Below are 18,740 nucleotides of genomic sequence, written 5' to 3' on the forward strand. Positions count from 1 at the left end.
TCAAGATTACTTTTAATACATCATGAAGTTCTAAGTCTTATGGCTTAAAAACAATATTAGATGTATACTAATTCATAAAAATGTGTCTATAGAAGGAAGATTCCGGAATAGCTATAGCCTTATTTTCTTGACTACTTCTAAGTAACTAAAGAGACATCATTTAATAATTCAAGTAGATTTTCATCTCTACCATTGCGTAGAAACATGAATAAATACATAAGAAAAGAAAAAACAAAGTGGACCACTGCAAGTCCCAGAGAAAAATACTTAAGACTACTTCTTGCCTTCAAAGGACAGGCAGTTTCAAGTACATGTAAAAATGTAATACTCAGTTGCTTTGTCACTTGGAAGCCTGGTGAGACATCCTTTTGTCCATAGCTGTCATCCACCCATCTGTCTCCGAGTCTGCTTCCTGCTTTAAACTTTTGTGCAAGGCAGAGTTGCCAAGAGTCTTCTTGCTGTCCTCAGTTGCTTTTCCTCATTTGACCCTCTCCTCCTTTCTTTCTCTTCTCTGGTCTTTGAACTTGCTCCACTCTGGACAGCTGCTTTCAGTTGCAGCTCTGCTTTGGGCAGGGAAAAAAAATCTGCCAATGAAAACAAGGAAAGAAGGGTTGCAAGTGCTCGCCATGTGCTACTGCTCTGGGGATGTCCACTTTGGAGTCTGCTCTTCCACTAACGCATGCGCTAAGAAGGGATCTGCTGACTGACCCTAAGTGACTTGTGGTTATCCAAGAGATTCCCTACCCCTCTACTGCCATTTTAGGATCAACAAATTTAAGATCTGTTGTGTTGAGAAAAGTGAGGAGGTAATAATTCATATTTACTCAATCCACTTTATAATTTGAGGATGTACATTTAGTTTGGTCAGATATATGCTATCATCACTATTTCATATTGCAATAATAATTATAGAATATTTTTAATTATGTAAATATGACCTTTTCTATTCCATCCTTAACCAGAGGGAAAAAGGCCTTCAAGTTTTCCAGAGTCATAAATCACAGGTATGTAAGTACAGGTGAGTACTTCAAAAATGTTACCCATGAAGGGAGTGAATATCTTTTCTAAACCAAAATAAGAGCAACAAAATACTGTACCATTGTTTTATTATGCCAATTCACTTAATTTTTGAGATTTAATGAGATCTGTTTTGAGTAGCTCAAAGGAGAAAGAGTTGCAATTCTTAGCTTTATGGGTGAAGAAGAGGACAGACAGAGGGAGGAATCTTGTGAGGGCCTGTGCTCAGAGCTGAGCAGGTGAAAGGCAGAGAAACATGTCAAGATTTGTGTAGATCACACTGGATGAACCCTGTCACTTAGTATCTTGGACTTGGTGTCAGATAAGGATTAAGGAGAGACATCTTATTCATAGAAGGCCTACAGACCAGTCTAATGACAGCTTCTCAGAACTTAGAAGATTTTGGTTCCCCTAAATTTCTGTACACTGCTCCCTGTTTCAAACTTCTACTGAATGGGAGTAGAGTGGGAAGATGTGATGTTGAAGGCAAGTCATTGTCTTCATGAAAGTCCCCGTCTGGTGGGGAAGGGACATGTAAACACAAAACCATGGTACCGTATTCTAAAAAATGTTAATAACATGTCTATTGGAGCATTTTCTAAACCTATAGAACTTGTCACTAAATGACAATGCTTGTAAGGTGCTTAGCATGTACCAGGGTTTTTAACAGATTGAAGGTAAGAGAGCCATCAGGGGTGAATAAGGTAAAAGTCCATTATGTGCATATCTAAAATTGTCACAACAAAACCCATTGTTTTCTAAAATTAATACACACTAATAAAAGACTTTTTGTTGTTGTTGCTGGTTGTGGGGCTTGAACCGTGGGTTTGAGTGTTGTTCCTGATCTCTTCAGCTCAAGGCTAGTGTTCTCTACCACTTGAGCCACAGCACCACTTCTGGTTTTCCAATAGGTAAGTAGAGTTAAGTTTCATGGACTTTAGTGCCCGGACTTGTACTTGTACCTGGCTAAAATTCTCTTTAAGATCCTACCTTCTTTACCAATATCCACTTTACTATTCCTGTTTCAGTCTTCTCATGCTAGACTACATGTCCAATCTTCCCATACTGGACCCTTTTCAACGTCTTACTGAAGAACATAAGTCTGTATTTTCAGTTCAATGAGGCATGTTTTGGGTTAGCAAGTCAATGCCACTGATATTCTTTTGTATTTTCTAGTGTCGCATATGGGATAAACAAAAAGCTGAATAAAAATTTCTCTATTAGCTGAAAGTTGGAGGGCTTTTCAATTGATCCCAACCTTTCCATTTCAGCAGCTTTTCTGTTCATTCTTTTTCTTTCTGGAAGATGAGGACCCAGCACTGCCTGTAATCCTAGCTACTAGGGAGGTTGAGATCTGGGGATCACTGTACAAATCCATCCTGGGCAAGAAAGTCCAAGAGACTTTTACCTGTAATTAACCAACAAAAGGATGAAAGTAGAGCTGTGGCTCAAGTGATTAAAACAAAACAAAACACCAGCTTTGAATGAAAAAGCCTGTCGCTGAGTTCAAGCCCCAGTACCAGAACAATAAACAAACAAACAAACAGACAAATCAATGAAGTGAATATCTTCTTCTTTGTCCCTCCCTGCGCCTTCTTTTTCTTCTTCTTGAAAGTTCTATTTAACACTGTATGGTTTAATAAGTTCTTCTGGGGATGACTTAGCAACCATCCTAAATATTTAGTTTGCTTGTAGGTCAGGATTTCTTACCCATAGACATTTGGTGTTTAGAACAGGATAGCAATCACCAGAGGATTGTGCTTGGTGATACAGGCCATTTGACAGTAGCTGGTAGTGAATGCACTTGCTTTTTGCAAACCTCTTGCACTTGTGACAATCAGAAGAAGCCCTAGACATTGCCAAATATCTCTTGATTGGTAGAATCATTTCCATGAGGCCATCATGTTAACGTGATGAGACCATGCAGTGTGACTCAGGTGTGGTTTTTCTTCTTCAGGTGTGGCATAGTCTTTCATCTACCATGAGTTTTCATGTATGAGTACATAAGTTGTCTAAGGTAACAGTGGAACCATGAGAGGTAAAGCTGATCCATGCTCTATTGTAACTTGCAGTCTAACAATTGACAAAGTAAGTTCTACTGCTTTGGATAATGTTACACAGTTCTTTAAAGTGGGACCTTGAGCTTTGTTAAGGTAAAAGTCCAAATCATTATGGGCTGTCAAAATATGGACAAGCATTGGAAATTCTTCATAATTTTCTTTAGACTTCATTGAAAGGTGGATTGTTACATAAGGAATGGATTTACATTTGTTGAGTTGTTTTACTTATGGGAACTTATTTAATTTTATGTTTTGGCTTTTTCCCCTTTCTTTGAGAAACCAACACTTGTGCTGTGGATTTAGGAGACAGGACATAAGCAGCACCTGTCTGTTCACACAAAGTTTTATTGTTTGGACAGCTGTCCATACACTGAACATTTGTAAAAGCACAAAGATCTTACAGTTACGAAATTAAAGCTAACCTATGTGTTCAACTTACTGCTATCAACTATGTAAAAACCTTTAAATAACTAAAATTAATGATTCTAAATACTGTTGCTAAGCATTGTGATTAATGTAAACTCAAGTAATCCTAGCTACTCAGGCAGTTGGGATCTGAGGATCACAAATTGAATCCAGCCCAGACATGAAAGGCTGTGAGACTATTATCTCTAATTAATCACTGAAGAGTAGGAAATGGAGCTATGGTTCAAAAGTAGAGCACTAGTCTTGAGCAAAAAAGCTCAGGGATAGTGTCCAGGCTCTGAGTTTAAGTCTGAAGCCCCGCCCCCCCATCTCCTTATAGCTAAGGTTTATTTTATGAGCTTTTTTAATTCTCTGCTCCAGGTTTGTGTATATCATTTTATTTTTAGTTGCTATTAATTAAGAGATTACTAATGCCAGGAGTTATGCTATGCCCTTACAGACATGTATGTAGTTTAAGGAACTCATTAAGAGATCCATAGTGAGTCCCTCAACCTGGATCTGAATCCAGGATCTGAATGCAATCCACTGCTTTGCACCAGTATTCTTGCTCTTGGCCAATCTAGCATGTGGTCCATTGTTGTGGCTCCGTTGTGCAGTAGCATTTGTTATCTAAGCTAGCTGGTACTTGGAGATAACAATTTAGACAGCTTTGATTTGTGCATCTACACACATTAGAATAGGTTTGATTTGTTTGAAATAGATACTAATGGTCTTTTTTCCTCTATTGTGATAACAAGAGCAAAACAGAAACAAACTTACTGTTACCAGACTTTGTTAAGAGATTTCTTCTTTGCTTCAATCTACCTGACCTTTCTAAACTAGATTGAAAGACAGATTAATGTGAACACAATATAGCACAGCTTATAGGACAAGCATATAATGATTTTGAAATAACCATACTTTAAATGGTTCAAGATAATTTGCTTCGGTTTTGTTATTCTAAGTTAGATAAGCTATGTGGTTAAATTAGATTTAATAGAAAAATTGCAAAGGGAAGGATTTTAAAACATACTTTTACAATGAAATATGTCTTGATGTATTTTTTGTGCTTTAATTAGTGGTTGATAAAACATAATTTATATTGTAATGCTGGGCTTTTTAGAGCTAATTATGTAAATGCATGTGGATGTGAGAAAGAAAGAACAGGGGAGTGTTAAAAGAGAGATAAATCATATTCTGTAAAACATTTAATATATGAGCTGGGCACCTGAGGCTCCCACCTGTAATCTTAGCTAATCAGGATGCTGAGGTGTAAGAAACACAGTTCAAAGCCAGTGTAGACAGAAAAGCCTGTAAAACTCTTCTCTCTGATTAACCACAAATAGCCAGAAGTGGAGCTGTGGTTCAAAAGATGATTGATAGCCTTGAGAAAAAAAAAAGTCTCAAGGACAGCACCCAAGCCGAGTTCCATCCCCAGGATGATGAAAATAGATTTCTAAACATTCAGATTTAAAATCTAGGTAGTGAGTTAATTAAGAAACTTAGGGGAGAAATGGGCGCTAATGATAGTAGTATACTGTTACATTTTACAGAGGAGGAAAACAAAGTGTAGGAGAGCTAGACAACTCTCCTACAGTAGTACAGCTGAGAGTTGGGGGAGTTTGGTCTAGAACTCCAGCTGCAGTCTGGATACTCACTATTCCTTACTTCCTCACAAGCTTTAATGTCTCAGCTGGGTGGTGGCGGGGAATGGTTCCCATGAAATTGTGAATGTAGTAAGAAGCTTCACATTGGTCAAGCACCCAGGATGTGACTAGTTTGGACCTATACCACATTGGGAACATAAGATGGCCTGTCAGTTTAAAATGCCTTTCCAAACCACATCTTTGTTCTATCCAGGCTCTAGGTGCCTATGGTGGGATGAATGAGTGTAAAAGTTTCCTCATCCCCGACATTAAGCTAAAAGTGAAAAAATGCATTTTCCTTAGCATCACACCTTCTCTCCAGTACTCTGAAACCCATCTGTGCCCTTGTTAAGAAGTTACTAAGTTTTCCAGGGGAGTCATTTGCTTTCACCTTGCTGGCCAGAGCACACCCTGAAAGTCTCATGTCACCTTTAGTAGAGTGATGTGCCCTGCATTATGAAGGAGTCCTTGAGACCTAATGTGCCTTTTTTCTTTCTTTCTTTCTTTCTTTCTTTCTTTCTTTCTTTCTTTCTTTCTTTCTTTCTTTCTTTCCTCCTTTCTCTCTCTTTCTCTCTTTCTCTCTTTCTTTCTTTCTTTCCTTCTTTCTTTTTTTTTCCTTAGGCAATCGTCTTTATTCTTTATACAAAATGACTCTAGTTAGAGATATTTGCAGAATTGAAGGTATCCCCAACCAAGCAAGCTTAGATAAGGAACTGGGACATTTCTGAGGACTTGAGCAATGAAAACCCATAAATGCTGTTCCCTCGGACAGCTTCGTGCATATCCACTCAAGATTCACATGACTAAGAATTGGTTTCAGCCAAGCTGATTCAAGAGTCAAAGCCTGTGATAAGGAAATGGATTTCTCTCCCTCCCTCCCTCCCTCCCTCCCTCCCTCCCTCCCTCCCTCCCTCTCTCCCTCTTTCTCTTCCTCCTTCCCTCCCTCCTTCCCTCCCTTCCTTCCTGAATCCTCCTCCTCCTCCTTCATTCTTTTTCTTCTTCCTTCTTTCTCCTTTTATCAGAAGTTAGAGTTAAGAGAATTTAGAAAAGAGGAAATGGACAAACTAAGACAAATGTTACCATGGTAATTTGAAGGCAAACTAAGCCACCAGTTTCTCTCCCAAGAGTGTGAATTTAGAGTCCCCAAACCAAACAAACAAATGAACAAACAAACAGTATGAATGATTTGGGGCTTGGAAGACACACCGACTGAGAGAGGACAATGGGGGAAGCCAAGAAAACCATGTCGACAGAGAGACACAAAGATGAGAGCTCAAGGGTTGTCATAAATCCCTACAGGACCAACATGATAACGTCATTTCCTAGAGGCTTTTCCTTTGTAGTTTTTTTTTGGTAGTCTGAAAATATTTGATTCACCGTCATACCTCACACTGGCTTTTGTGCTCACATCTAGTGCTCTACCACTTCAAACCACTTCTGGTTTGTTGGATAATTGGAGATTAGCCTTGTGGATTTTCCTATCTGGCCTGGCTTTGAACCTCAATCCTTAGATCTCAACCTCCTAAGTAGCTAGGATTACCCACCAATGCCAAGCTTGCTTGGCCTCTTGACACAATCCTAGTAAACATGGGACTCACAAGCCTGCTACTAGAGTAGAAAGCTTAAAATAATGATTACCAAGCTCACAGTTACATGCACTGTACGTTTACTTGCCTGACAGCACAATAACAGGGGAGTATTGCACAACTACATGAGTAATACATTCATTGAAATATGAAGTTACAATCGCCATGCACTAAGTCATCAACAGGGCACTTTAGAATCATATGCAACTACTGTCATACAAGCAACTTGTTGTTGACCAACAGATTTGGTGAATGACTATAATTTTCTTGTAACTGTCATGTCTGAGGAGATCCCTTTAATTTAAAAAAATGAAAATTAGCATTTGATTCATGCCTTGGAATATTCAGTTACAAAATAGAGTTAAAATGGCCTTAGACACCAGAGTAAAGAAAATTGGATAACCTTAAACAAAACAACACAAATACCATTTGTCAGTTCAGCAATTTGGTGATGATGACAATTGCAGCAATTTAAGATATTTAGCATTTACTAAGTATCAAACACCGTTTTAAGTATTTACACATATTGTTTCATTTCATTTTCACCCTCTCCCCAAGAATGGGTAGTTCTCTTTTATACAGAACAGAACTAATGCATATAGAGAGTAAAGCATGGGGTCAAGATTCAAATCTATAATTCACATCAAATATAACTTCTTGAAAGTGCAATTTTCTTCATGAACTTTACAAATTGAGGAACTTACAAGAAATGTAAATGTAAGGTTTTATTGGTTTTTGTTTTAAGAAATCTAAATGTGAAGGTGGTTCAAAAGTTTTATAAATTCCTCTGGATCTACTACTACTTTCTCTTCCAGATTCTATTCTAATTGTAAAGTTAGCATGGTATTACAATTAAGAGACGTTTTATCTAGAACAAGAAATAAAATATTATACAGTTTCTAGAAGAGTCAAGACAAAAGCAATTGCAATGTCCGAGAACTGCTATTTCTGAACTCAGCTTCCCTGGTGTAGTCATTTTCCACAACCACACGAGGCAGATAATAGATTCATTCCCACTGTCATTCTCTACTGTCATATGTTAAAAAGCTTAGAATATGGCCAGGAATTTGGCCTAATGGGAGGGTGCTTGTTTAGCATGCATGAAGCCCTGGGTTCGATTCTTTGGTACCACATACACAGAAAAAGCCAAAGGTGGTGTTGTGGCTAGCCTTGAGAAGCCCAAGTACAGTGCCCAGGACTCAGTGCCCCGAGTTCAAGCCCCAGGACTGGAAAAAAAGATGTTTAGAATACATGCACAGTAACTATGCAGTAGTTAAATAAACAAAAATACAGCTGCAGGTTTATGCCAAGTTCAACAATGATTTGCTTAATGAAAACATGAATTACTTAGCAGTTGTGTTTCTAGTTCTTTAGTCTTTGAGAAGCATTTGGGGAAAAAAAGGCACTGTCCTCTTTTAGCACAACTGTCAGAGATGGTTCCATGTGATTTAGCAATTCAATCCTTCCACTCTCACAATGAGTCTGTCTCAAAACTGTTCTTTAATCCTTAGTATCTCCACTGAAGAGTTTCCATCAAGTGCTTCCAAAGTACACAGCGTGAAGTAGCATTAACGATCCCCTGCTGTGGGTGAAGAGAGGGGATGGAAAGCTCCTCAGCCAAGGGGAAGCTGCCTTCAGTGTGGGCAGAAAGAATTACAGGCTGGAGCTTGGAGGATGCCCAGGACTGTCTCCTACTCCTCATTCACTTCTTTCTAGGTTCCTGTGTCTCCTTTGTCACCCAACCTGTTCCCTGAACCAATCTGGGAATATATTTGGTGATTTGCTAAAATTTGGGCAGGAAGGGAGTTGTGGGGGGCAAGGAAGAAGACACCCCAAAACAGCAACAAACAACTAGTGAGTCTTTAAATTGAATTTCAGCCAAACAATTGGAAATTCTCTATTTACATTACAATCTTCTGCTATGTCATTCTGAAACTACCTACCAGATCAAATAAGTTTCTTTCTCTGTTATTCTATCAGCTGTGAATGTGACTCCATTCAAAGATTATCCTAGGGCTGGGCATGTGGCTTAGCGGTAGAGTGCATGCCTAGTATACATGAAGCCCTGGGTTCAATTCCTCAGTACCACATAAACAGAAAAAGCTCGAAGTAGCGCTGTGGCTCAAGTGATAGAGTGCTCAGGGCCAGTACCCAGGCCCTGAGTTCAAGTCCTAGGACTGGCAAAAAAGGGGTGGAAGGAAGAAAGGAAGGAAGGAAGGGAGAGAAAGAAAGAAAGAATTGATCTTTGGTTTAAAAAAAATACAAGTTGACAAAATGGTAACCTTTAATTTAAAAAAAAAATCTCATCTGGAACCTTCATTTTGATAATACATTGTTGACAGTTATTCAATTCTCAAATACAGGCATAATGAGAAGGTATGGCATAATACAAAGACAATATAGATTATCAATGTTAAATATCAAAAGTATGTGCAAAAAATGGGTTACAATTTCTTGTTCTTCCAACTATTGTAATGTTTTGCCTTTAAAAAATCAAATTATCGAAATAAATTCCAAGAAATGGGAAGATGGGTTTTTGTTGTTGTTGTTGTTGTTGTTTTGCCTTCCCCCGCCTCCTTTGTCACTGTTTTTGGTTTCTGTATCTTTTGTCTTGTATGGAAGTTTATCTGTTTCGAGAGGGTTAGGAGGAGCACAGATATGGAGGGCAAACGCTGAACAAATGCGGCAGTGATACTCACTAGACACTATTTGGGAAACGAACTATACCACTTGTGTGTGGTGGAAGACAGAAGGGAAAATCTGAGAGAAAATGAGGGAAGAGGTGACACTGTTCAAAAAGAAATGCCCTGGATGGCCGGGAGTTTGGCCCAGTGGTTATAGTGCTTGCCTAGCATGCACGAAGACCCGGGTTCGATTCCTTGGTACCACATATATAGAAAAAGCCAGAAGTGGTGCTGAGGCTCAAGTGGTAGAGCTCTAGCCTTGAGAAAGTCCAAGGACAGTGCTCAGGCCCTGAGCTCAAGCCCAGGACTGGCAAAAAAAAAAAAAAAAAAAAAGAAATGCCCTCGAGCTGAGTTCCAGTGGCTCACACCTATAATCCTAGCCAGCTAGGAGGCTGAGGTCTGAGGTTTGAAGTCATCCAGGGAAGAAAAGTCCCTGTGAGGCTCTTATCTCCAGTTAACTACTCAATAATCCAAAATGGCTCAAGAGTGTTTCCCTTGAGCAAAAGAGCTCAGGGACAGTGCCCAGGTCCTGAGTTCAAGCCCTACAACCAACTCCTCCTCACCATGTCCCGCCAAAAAAAGAAGGAAGAAAAGAAATGTACTTATGTAACTGTAATCCCTCCATACATTACCTTACAATAACATTTTTTAAGACATCAGATTAAAAAGTTCATTAAAGCCTGGTATCATGACTGTAATTCTAAATACTCGAAGGATGAGATCTGAGAATGACAGTTTGAAGCCAGCACAGGGAGCGAAGTCCAAGAGACTCTTATCTTTGGGTAACTACCAAAAAGCTGGAAATGGAGGTATGGTTCAAATGGTAGAGTGCCAACTAGCCTTGAGTGAAAAAAGCTAAAGGACAGAAACTAGACCAAGTTCAAGCCTAGAACTGGCATAATTAATATTTAATAATTAAGTAAAATAATAAATAAATACATCTTAAGTCCTGATATACTAAAGTACAACTCTACCAACAAAACTTAGGCATGGCTTATATACCTTTTCCCCTTTCTCAGGATGAGTCTCTCTCCACAAAGCTGTCTTTCTTTTCATGTGTTATTATTGGTTTATCTCACTGTGTCAAGTTTAGTCTATTGAAAATTCCTATGTTCTCTGTAATTTAGGTTTTAAGCAACCTATGATTAACTGTTACTTATTTTTTTAATCTAGCTGTTTTCCCTGATAGAGAATGGTTTGGCATTCTTAATCGTCTATATAAATTATGTTGCAAAGAACAGATAAACCTAAGCAAGTCCAGCATTTTAAAGGAGCTCCATTAAAATGTGAAGGCCTTGTCAACCAGTTAAAAACTAAAAGTTGAGTTTGTCCTGAATATCCTTGCTGGGCTTATTATGCCTAAAAGGGCCTACAGCCCACTTGCAAGGCCTCTGAATGAACTCCATTCATTCGGTATTTGGAAATGTCTCTTTAGCCACAAAGAGAAACAATACTTACAACCTAATTTCTTTGGCGCCGGTATCTGTTGAGGAAAAGCCAAGAGATCATTATGAAAACTCTAATACTTTCTCCTAGTGGTTATATAATTTTGTATTCATTAGTAGTATTTGTATATTTAAGAAAGTACACTTTCTAAGTGATTATACAGAGTAGTTCAATGATACTGTAATAGCACATTTCATGCATGGTGCAACATTTTAAAAATGGAATGCCTAAAAGTCATTTGTTTCTTATGGTTACTGAAGTTTAAAAAAATATATACTTAATATGTACCCTGAGGCTTTAAGGAAAAGTCTTTGCATTTTTTCCTTACAGTGTTGTAAAATCTGATGAGAATTCAAAACCTCCATTTCGTTAGGAAAATCATGAATTGAGTTCTGTGTTCCTTTTGGGAGGTCAGTGAAGGATGCAGGGTGTTGAAGACATGACGCATACATGTTTATGTGACTTCCCAGTGGTATCTCAGTGAGGTGTGTGTGTGTGTGTGTGTGTGTGTGTGTGTGTGTGTACATGCACATGCCAGTACTGGAACTTTTGATGGCATTAGGTGTTCATGTTTATTCTCAGACAAGCCGGAGTTATGATCTTCCTGTTTATGCTTCTCATGCAGCTGGGATGACAGGGATGAGCCACAGCACCCCACTTCATTGGATGAAATGGAGCCCTGTGAACTTTTTGTTTGGGCTGGCCTCCTATCTTGATCCTCCTCCTGACTTTAATGTCTTGAGCTAGAATTACCGGTATGAGCATCTAACCCGTCATTTCTTTGCGTTTTATTTCCAGTTTTATCTTATTCATTTTAGGGGGGGGGTAATACTGAATGTCATAAGATGTGTGATACTAGCAAGTACGAAGGAAAGTACCAGCAACTACAACTTGCTACAAAGCAAAGTAACTTCAGTGTTGAGCTAAGTCATTGAACCTGTCTTTCACTCTTCTCCCTGGAACTTTCTTTCATTTTAATAGAAGGGTGAATGTGTGATTGCCAGTATGAGACCTGGAATAACTCTCAGTCTACAAATTCTGGCACTGAATGCCACCCACCTTGGATTCCTACTAGTCTACATGTGCTACTGACATTCCAAGCACATGTAAGCTCCTTACATGAAAAACTAGAAATTGGAAGTCTTGAATTAAACTCATTCAGTTTACTAATTTTTAAAATTAAGAGGTAGAAATAGGCCTGGGAATGTAGCTCAGTGATAATAGTGCTTGCCTAAGGAGTATAAGACCGGGTTTAATCTCTAGCATAATTTTAAAAAGATAAAGAAAAATAGAGGTAGTGATCAAAATTCACAAAACTGAATTATTTGACTTTTCTAATATATTTCTCCTACCTATTGAAGGACAATTAAAGTGTTCCTAACTGCAAATAATTCAATTAACTGTCAAGTGGCAGAAGCTGCTAATTGCCCACCAATAGCTATTACCCAGGGCTCCCAGCCTCAGATCTACAGATGTACAGTAGACATTCCTACTGATCTGCTATTGGGCCATTTCCAACTTGGAGCCGAGCTCAGCCAATAGCAGTGAAGTGGAATTGTCATGTGGCAGTTTTTGATGAACCTTCCTCAGGAGAGATTGACAAGTGATCCTCTTCTCTGAGATACAATGCTGTCATCTTTGGTCTATAACATTTTGGCCTTAGAGGATAGGATGTGAAGGTGCATAGTGTCTGGGTCCCTGAAAACATTGAGTTGCCTTGCCAGTTACACATTTCTATGAGCAAGAATAAACATATTTCATTAAGCTCTTGTTTGTTTCTGTCATTTGTTGTTAGACCTAATCTTTCCTTTTTCTTTTGTGTTGGTCCTGAGGCTTGAACTTAGGGCCTAGGCATTGTCTCTGAGCTTCTTTTGCTCAAGGCTGTCACTCTACCATGTGAGCCACAGAGCCACTTCTGGCCTTTGCTGTTTATGTGATACTGAGGAATCAAACCCAGGGCTCCAGGGCTACACGCATGTTAGGCAAACACTTTACTACTCGGCCTCACTCGGGGCCCCTGATCTTCCTCTTCTGTGTTCAGCATGTATTTAAATATCTTAGTAGTGAGATAATTATTTTTTTTTAATACCATGGAGTGTGTGTGTGTGTGTGTGTGTGTGTGTGTGTGTGAGAGAGAGAGAGAGAGAGAGAGAGAGAGAGAGAGAGAGAGAGAGAGAGAGAGAGAGAGAGAGAGAGAGAGAGAGAGAGAGTGTGTGTTTCAGGGCTTCAAGGCCTGGGCACTATCCCTGAACTTCGTTGCTTAAGGCTAATGCTCTCTAATCACAGCTCTATTCTTGGCTTTTTTGGTGGTTTATTGGAGATAAGAATTTCATAGATTTTCCTGTCCTGGCTTGCTTTGAACCATGATCCTCATATTTCAGTCTCCTGAATAATAGTATTATAGATGTGAACCACCAGCACTGGCTCATGGAATGATTTTTTTTTAATTGATCCTTCTGTTCTCTGTCATAGCTTTTGCTGGGTACACTGTTCTGCGCTGGCAGTTGTTGACCAGGGCTGTACCTGTGTGGGTTTCCGGGGGCACCTGGGCATGCAGGGCTACATTTTGGGGGTATACTGTGGAGTTAGGCTCATGGAGTTGTCCTCAGGTGAGTCTGATGGAAAGTTCTATAAGCACTTTTTGCTGTGGATATTTCATTAGAATGCATGTGGAAAAGGAGCCACCACAGTATTAAAAAATAAAAATAAAAAAAAATACCAATAAACAACAACAGCAAAATGCTGTGCAGAGGGGTTTTTTCCTGCACCAAGTTCCTTATGACTGTAATAATTTGCTTCCTAATTTATCTCTGTACTTTTTCTGGTATCTTGCCTAAGCTAGCTTTTTAAAAAATCTATATGCCTATTGCAGCACGTGGTGTGTGTTTGTGGCAGCAATCTGGTATCTTGATTTCAGCCTGTACAGGTTTGCTTCTACTACTAGTTTGCAATTTAAATTATGTCAAATATGATGTACTCATTGTGATAATAAAAATTGCCATTATGTTTAAAGGCATTTTATGTAGTGAATTGCTTATTTTGTTTAAAATGTAAAACCATATTCCTTACACAAATTCGATTATGTTATTAGATATGTCCCTTTCTACCTATTATGATATTTAATTTGTTAATTTTCAAATATTTTATTTGGTATATGGTATCTCTGATTATGTGAGATTGAGCAGTAATTTTCTTTTATTATTGTTACCATGCATTTGTTTTCACATTACTCTAAGCTCTTAAAATGAGTGTTCTCTGTCTTTTTTTTCTCCATTTTTTGAGGACTTTGTACAACATAGATATTTAAAGAAATCATTTAGGATGCTATTTGGCCTTGAAAATTATGTTATAGGAAGGTTTTTCCATAAAGGATGTATTATCTTTTAAAATGTGAAACTAAAAGAAAATGTGAAACTAACAAAATTTAAATTTATATTTTATCATTTTGCTGAATCATAATTTTCTAGGAGATTACCAGTCAAATATATTGCCAACCATATATATTTATACATTGTATAAATTTTAGTTTACCATTAAAAAAATCTCTAGGATGTATAGTGATATACTGAGTTATATCTAGGCCTTTGCCAAAAATAAAATGACAATCTATGTGTGTTTATTTGTGGACTTACTTTTCTGTTTCATTTTTTTCATTTCCTGGAATTCATTTCAATAAATAGCATTTAATTTTAAGTTTATTTTTTATTGTTATTATAAAGGTGATGTACAGAGGCGTCAAAGTTACCTAAGTCAGATAAAGAGTACATTTCTATTTTTTTTGCTAGTCCTGGAGCTTGAACTCAGGGTCAAAGCACTGTCTTTGGGCTTTCTCAAGACTAGCACTCTACCACTTGAGCCTCAGCACCACTTTTGGCTTTTTCTATGTATGGTACTGAGGAATTGAACCTGGGTCTTTGTGCAAGCTAGGCAAGCACTCAATCACGATGCCAAACTCCCAGCCCCTATATTTCTTTTTTTCTTTTTTCTTGCCACTCCCTGGGCTTGAATTCAGCACCTGGGCAATGTGCTTGAGATTTCTCAAGGTTTGTGCTCTATCACCTGAGCCACAGTGTCACTTCTGGCTTTTCTTTGCATGTGGCACTGAGGAATTGAGCCCAGGGCTTTATAGTATGCTAGGCAAGCACTCTACCACTATTCCATACTCTCAGCTCAAGGCAATGGATAATGTCACTCCTTTCCTCAATCTCTCATGTTTTCCCTCTTCCTTCCCATCACCATCCCACAAGATTTTTTTTTTGCCTAGTCCTGGGGCTTGAACTCAGGGCCTGGACACTGTCTTTGACCTTTCTCAAGGCTAGCAATCTACCACTTGAGCCACAGCATCACTTCCTAGCATTTTCTCTGTATGTGGTACCAAGGAATTGGACCCAAGGCTTCATGCAGGCTAGGCAAACATTCTATTATTAGTCCACATCCCCATCCCCCACTCACAAGACATATAGTTCATTTTCCACATGATGTCCAATGAGTACCACTGCTGCATTTGTTCACACCTTGTCCCTCTGTTTTCTCTGCTTTCACTTACATATAAATGAATAAACAGAACAAGAAGAAAAGAAAACACAAGCAGCAAAAAAGAAAAGACTTCTTGTTTTCATTTCCTGGATTTCATTTCGATTAATCTTATTTTATATGATAAGATGCACAGAGGCATTGTGTGTTTAAGTTCCTCTCCTAAGACTATCCTCCTTTGGTCTTACAGTGTCTTAATGTCTAGAAACCTGTGTGATTTATTATCTCCTAGTGCATTTTAGATCTAATGTCTGTATATGAAAAGAAAGCATGTTGGTCGACTCATGCCTATAATCCCAGCTACTCAGGAGACTGAGATCTGAAGATCAAGGTTCAAAGCCTGCCCGGGAAGAAAAGGACCTGAGACTCCTATCTCCAACGAACCTCTAGAAAACGGAAAGTGGGGCTTGGCTCAAGGGTAGGCCGGTAGCCTTGATCTGAAGAGCTCAAGCCCCATGACCCACAATTGTCAATTGTGGGACTTGAACTCTAGGTCTGGGCACTGTCCCTGAGCTCTTCAGCTCAAGGCTACCCCTCTACCACTTGAGACACAGCGCCATTTCCAATTTTCTGGTGGTTAATTGGAGATAAAAGTTGCATGGGCTTTTCATTCCCTGGCTGGCTTTGAACCTCGAACCTCAGATCTCAGCCTTCTGAACAGTTAGGATTACAGGGTGGAGCCATCAGTGCCCAGCTCTTTATGCTTATGATTATATTGGTCACCAATCTTTTAAATCCTCCTCACCACATACATTTTTTTCATGGTTTATTCTTTAAGCGTTAACGAAATTTTCACATCTCTATTTGTAGACTCTCAGATGTCATTCTCACACCTTTCTAGGCACACCTGGGCAGGAATGAAGAGGATGAAAGAGATGTCATTGGGTACTCTCTGCCTGTAGGAGGAAGGAAGTTCTGGAAAGAAGGGGTTCTATCTGCTTTAATACACTCTCTGCGTTCAAGAGAAGCACTGTGTTGTTACCTATATGATTGGCAGAGCTAACTGATGGATGATGAGGTATGATTTCCGGCTCTCAAGTAACCCAGCAATCCCTTCATGGTGGGAAACAATGGAGGTTGTTGGGGAAAACCAAATTCAGAAAGATCTGTGGTTGACTTGAGTGTCTTTATAAGTTCAAGCTCAAGTTTCAGTGACACTTTGCATTTTGGGTTCACGCCCGAACACACTCAGATTTCACTATTATTCAGTTTCCTGAGGAACCCAAATATGAACAAAAGAAATAAACAGCATTTTCCTCCACTTCCTATGTGAACATTGCCAGTTAGTGCTCTATGTTGGTTTTATTGCGGCCTCCTTGCATGAGAAGGCTGATCTGTGTGCTGACTGCTTCCCTAACCAACTCTGAAGAGAAACTTTTGGAGGGGGAGGGGAAGAGAATGTCTCTGATAGATTTGTTTTTAACTTGTCTGCTTTTCTTACTATGTTCCTTTTTTGCTTGTACAGCAAAATGACTGAATGGTCAGGAATGAAAGTTTGACTTTTCTCCCAGATGTTTTATTTTGGGACAAATTCTTCATTTCTTCATACCAACTTCTGCCTACTGCCTAACTCTTTTCTGTGAGACAGGCACCTGTTCATTTCATAGACTTGTCTGCCTCAGCTGGCAATGAACCTCGATCCATGGATCTCAGCCTTCTGCCTTGCTTGAATTACAGGTGTGAGACACTGATGATCAACAAAGAAAATGAGGCATATATATATATATATGTATACATATGCATATATTTGTATACATATGTATATATGTGTGTATACATACACACATACATATATACATATGTAAATATACACCTATATGTTCTTGTATTAGAGTTTGAGGGCAAGGCCTGGGCACAGTTTTTCTGCCTCTCTCAGAGTTGGCGCTCTATCAATTGAGCCACAGCTCTAATTCTATGCTTTGCTATTTTTTAAAAAAAAATTACTCTTTCAGGGCCAGGAGTTTGGCCTAGTGGTAGAGTGCTTGCCTAGCATGCACAAAGACCCGGGTTCGATTCCTTGGTACCCCACATACATAGCAAAAAGCTGGAAGTGGTGCTGAGGCTCAAGTGGTAGAGTGCTAGCCTTGAGAAAGTCCAAGGACAGTGCTCAGGCCTTGAGCTCAAGCCCAGGAATGGCAAAAAAAAAAAAATTACTCTTTCATACTTGTATTTGTCTCCACTTGGAGATGATAAAGCTAAGAAACAAACTAAAAATAAACTAGAAATCAATAATAACTACAAAGCAAAGTTTCTTTTTGCCCAAGTTCCTCTATTCATTTGACTTAGCAAGTGTTTTACTATATGGGTAATTGCATTTTGAGGAGCTAGGAGAGCAGGCAGCTTCCAATAGGCCTTGCTCTTCCCTCCATCCCAACTACTAGGTCCTGTTTGCACCTTCCTTTTCCCACAACTACCTGCTTTAGTGAAACTTTTCATTTATTTACTTTTTACTGGTAAGTTGTTGTACAGAGGGCTTTCAATTCAACATGTCAGCTTGTGAGTACAATGTAGTGTTTTTATTTATGATTTTTAAATTGTTATCTTTAAATGACAACAAAGGAGTTGTCTTATAACAAAGCAGTTTACCAGCACAATATGTCTTGATCAGTGTCAGCCTTCCTTGTTTCTCCTCTCCTGCTGACCCCACCCATCCCCTCCAGTGACCCGCTTCCATTTTCACATATGTACCCTGACTATTATGACTGTGTTTGCTCAGCCTTCCTGTTTCCATTTGTCTGTCAGCCTCCAGCCCTTTGACCTCTGTGCCCCTGACAAAACATGTTTCAGCTAGCTGGTAATCATTGTATTAAATGCATATTTGAGATCTTGAATGTTACTATATACATTTGACCAGTCAGTAATGTCTCCACTTTATTTTATTTATTTTTTTTTTACAATACAAGACCCAGCACCAAATTTCAATGCAACATCCAAGCTTCTCATCCCGACTTCAAGCTTGCCGTGGCACTTGGGGCCTTTCACATGAAGGATGATGGAGTGGTTGGTATCGTCCATAAATTCTACACGTACCTGCATGCACTATCCCGGAGAGCGGTCCTGCCCAGAGCTTTGATGGCCCTAGCCAGCTTGATGGGCTGCGCACGACTCATGTCCACAATGGTGGCTGCGGTGGTCAGGCAGAGAGCATGTCTCCATTTCTTAGTGGGAGACATGTATACACCTTTTCAAATCAACAGATTCGCGCATCTGTTAGGCACAGTAGGGTAAGGTAAGAGAAATGGTGGTGCGTGATTGATGCAGAAAAGTAACTGTAGCTAGGTGCTGATGACTCAGGCCTGTAATCCCATCTTCTTGAAAGCCGAGATCTAAAGATCATAGTCCAAAATCAGCCCCAACAGAACC

The 18,740-nt window shown here is 39.2% G+C and overlaps 1 long non-coding RNA gene across 2 annotated transcripts in view; it reads left to right on the forward strand.

Moving 5' to 3' along the window:
- The window catches only part of LOC150061395 (uncharacterized), a 46,608-nt gene extending 28,232 nt beyond the window's left edge, over positions 1-18,376 (forward strand). Inside the window, exons 1-3 of one of the 2 annotated variants that reach the window (XR_016535816.1) lie at positions 13,291-13,770; positions 16,219-16,395; positions 18,281-18,376. This is a non-coding gene — a long non-coding RNA (uncharacterized LOC150061395). Of the gene's footprint in view, positions 1-13,290; positions 13,771-16,218; positions 16,396-18,280 lie in introns of those variants that run through there. The other variant, XR_016535815.1, reaches the window with a different exon arrangement.
- Positions 18,377-18,740: the final 364 nt, after the last annotated feature.

The sequence above is a fragment of the Megascapheus bottae genome, chromosome 6, assembly GCF_031878675.1.
Source record: "Megascapheus bottae isolate mThoBot1 chromosome 6, mThoBot2.hap1, whole genome shotgun sequence".
In the NCBI taxonomy this organism is placed as follows: Eukaryota; Metazoa; Chordata; class Mammalia; order Rodentia; family Geomyidae; genus Megascapheus; species Megascapheus bottae.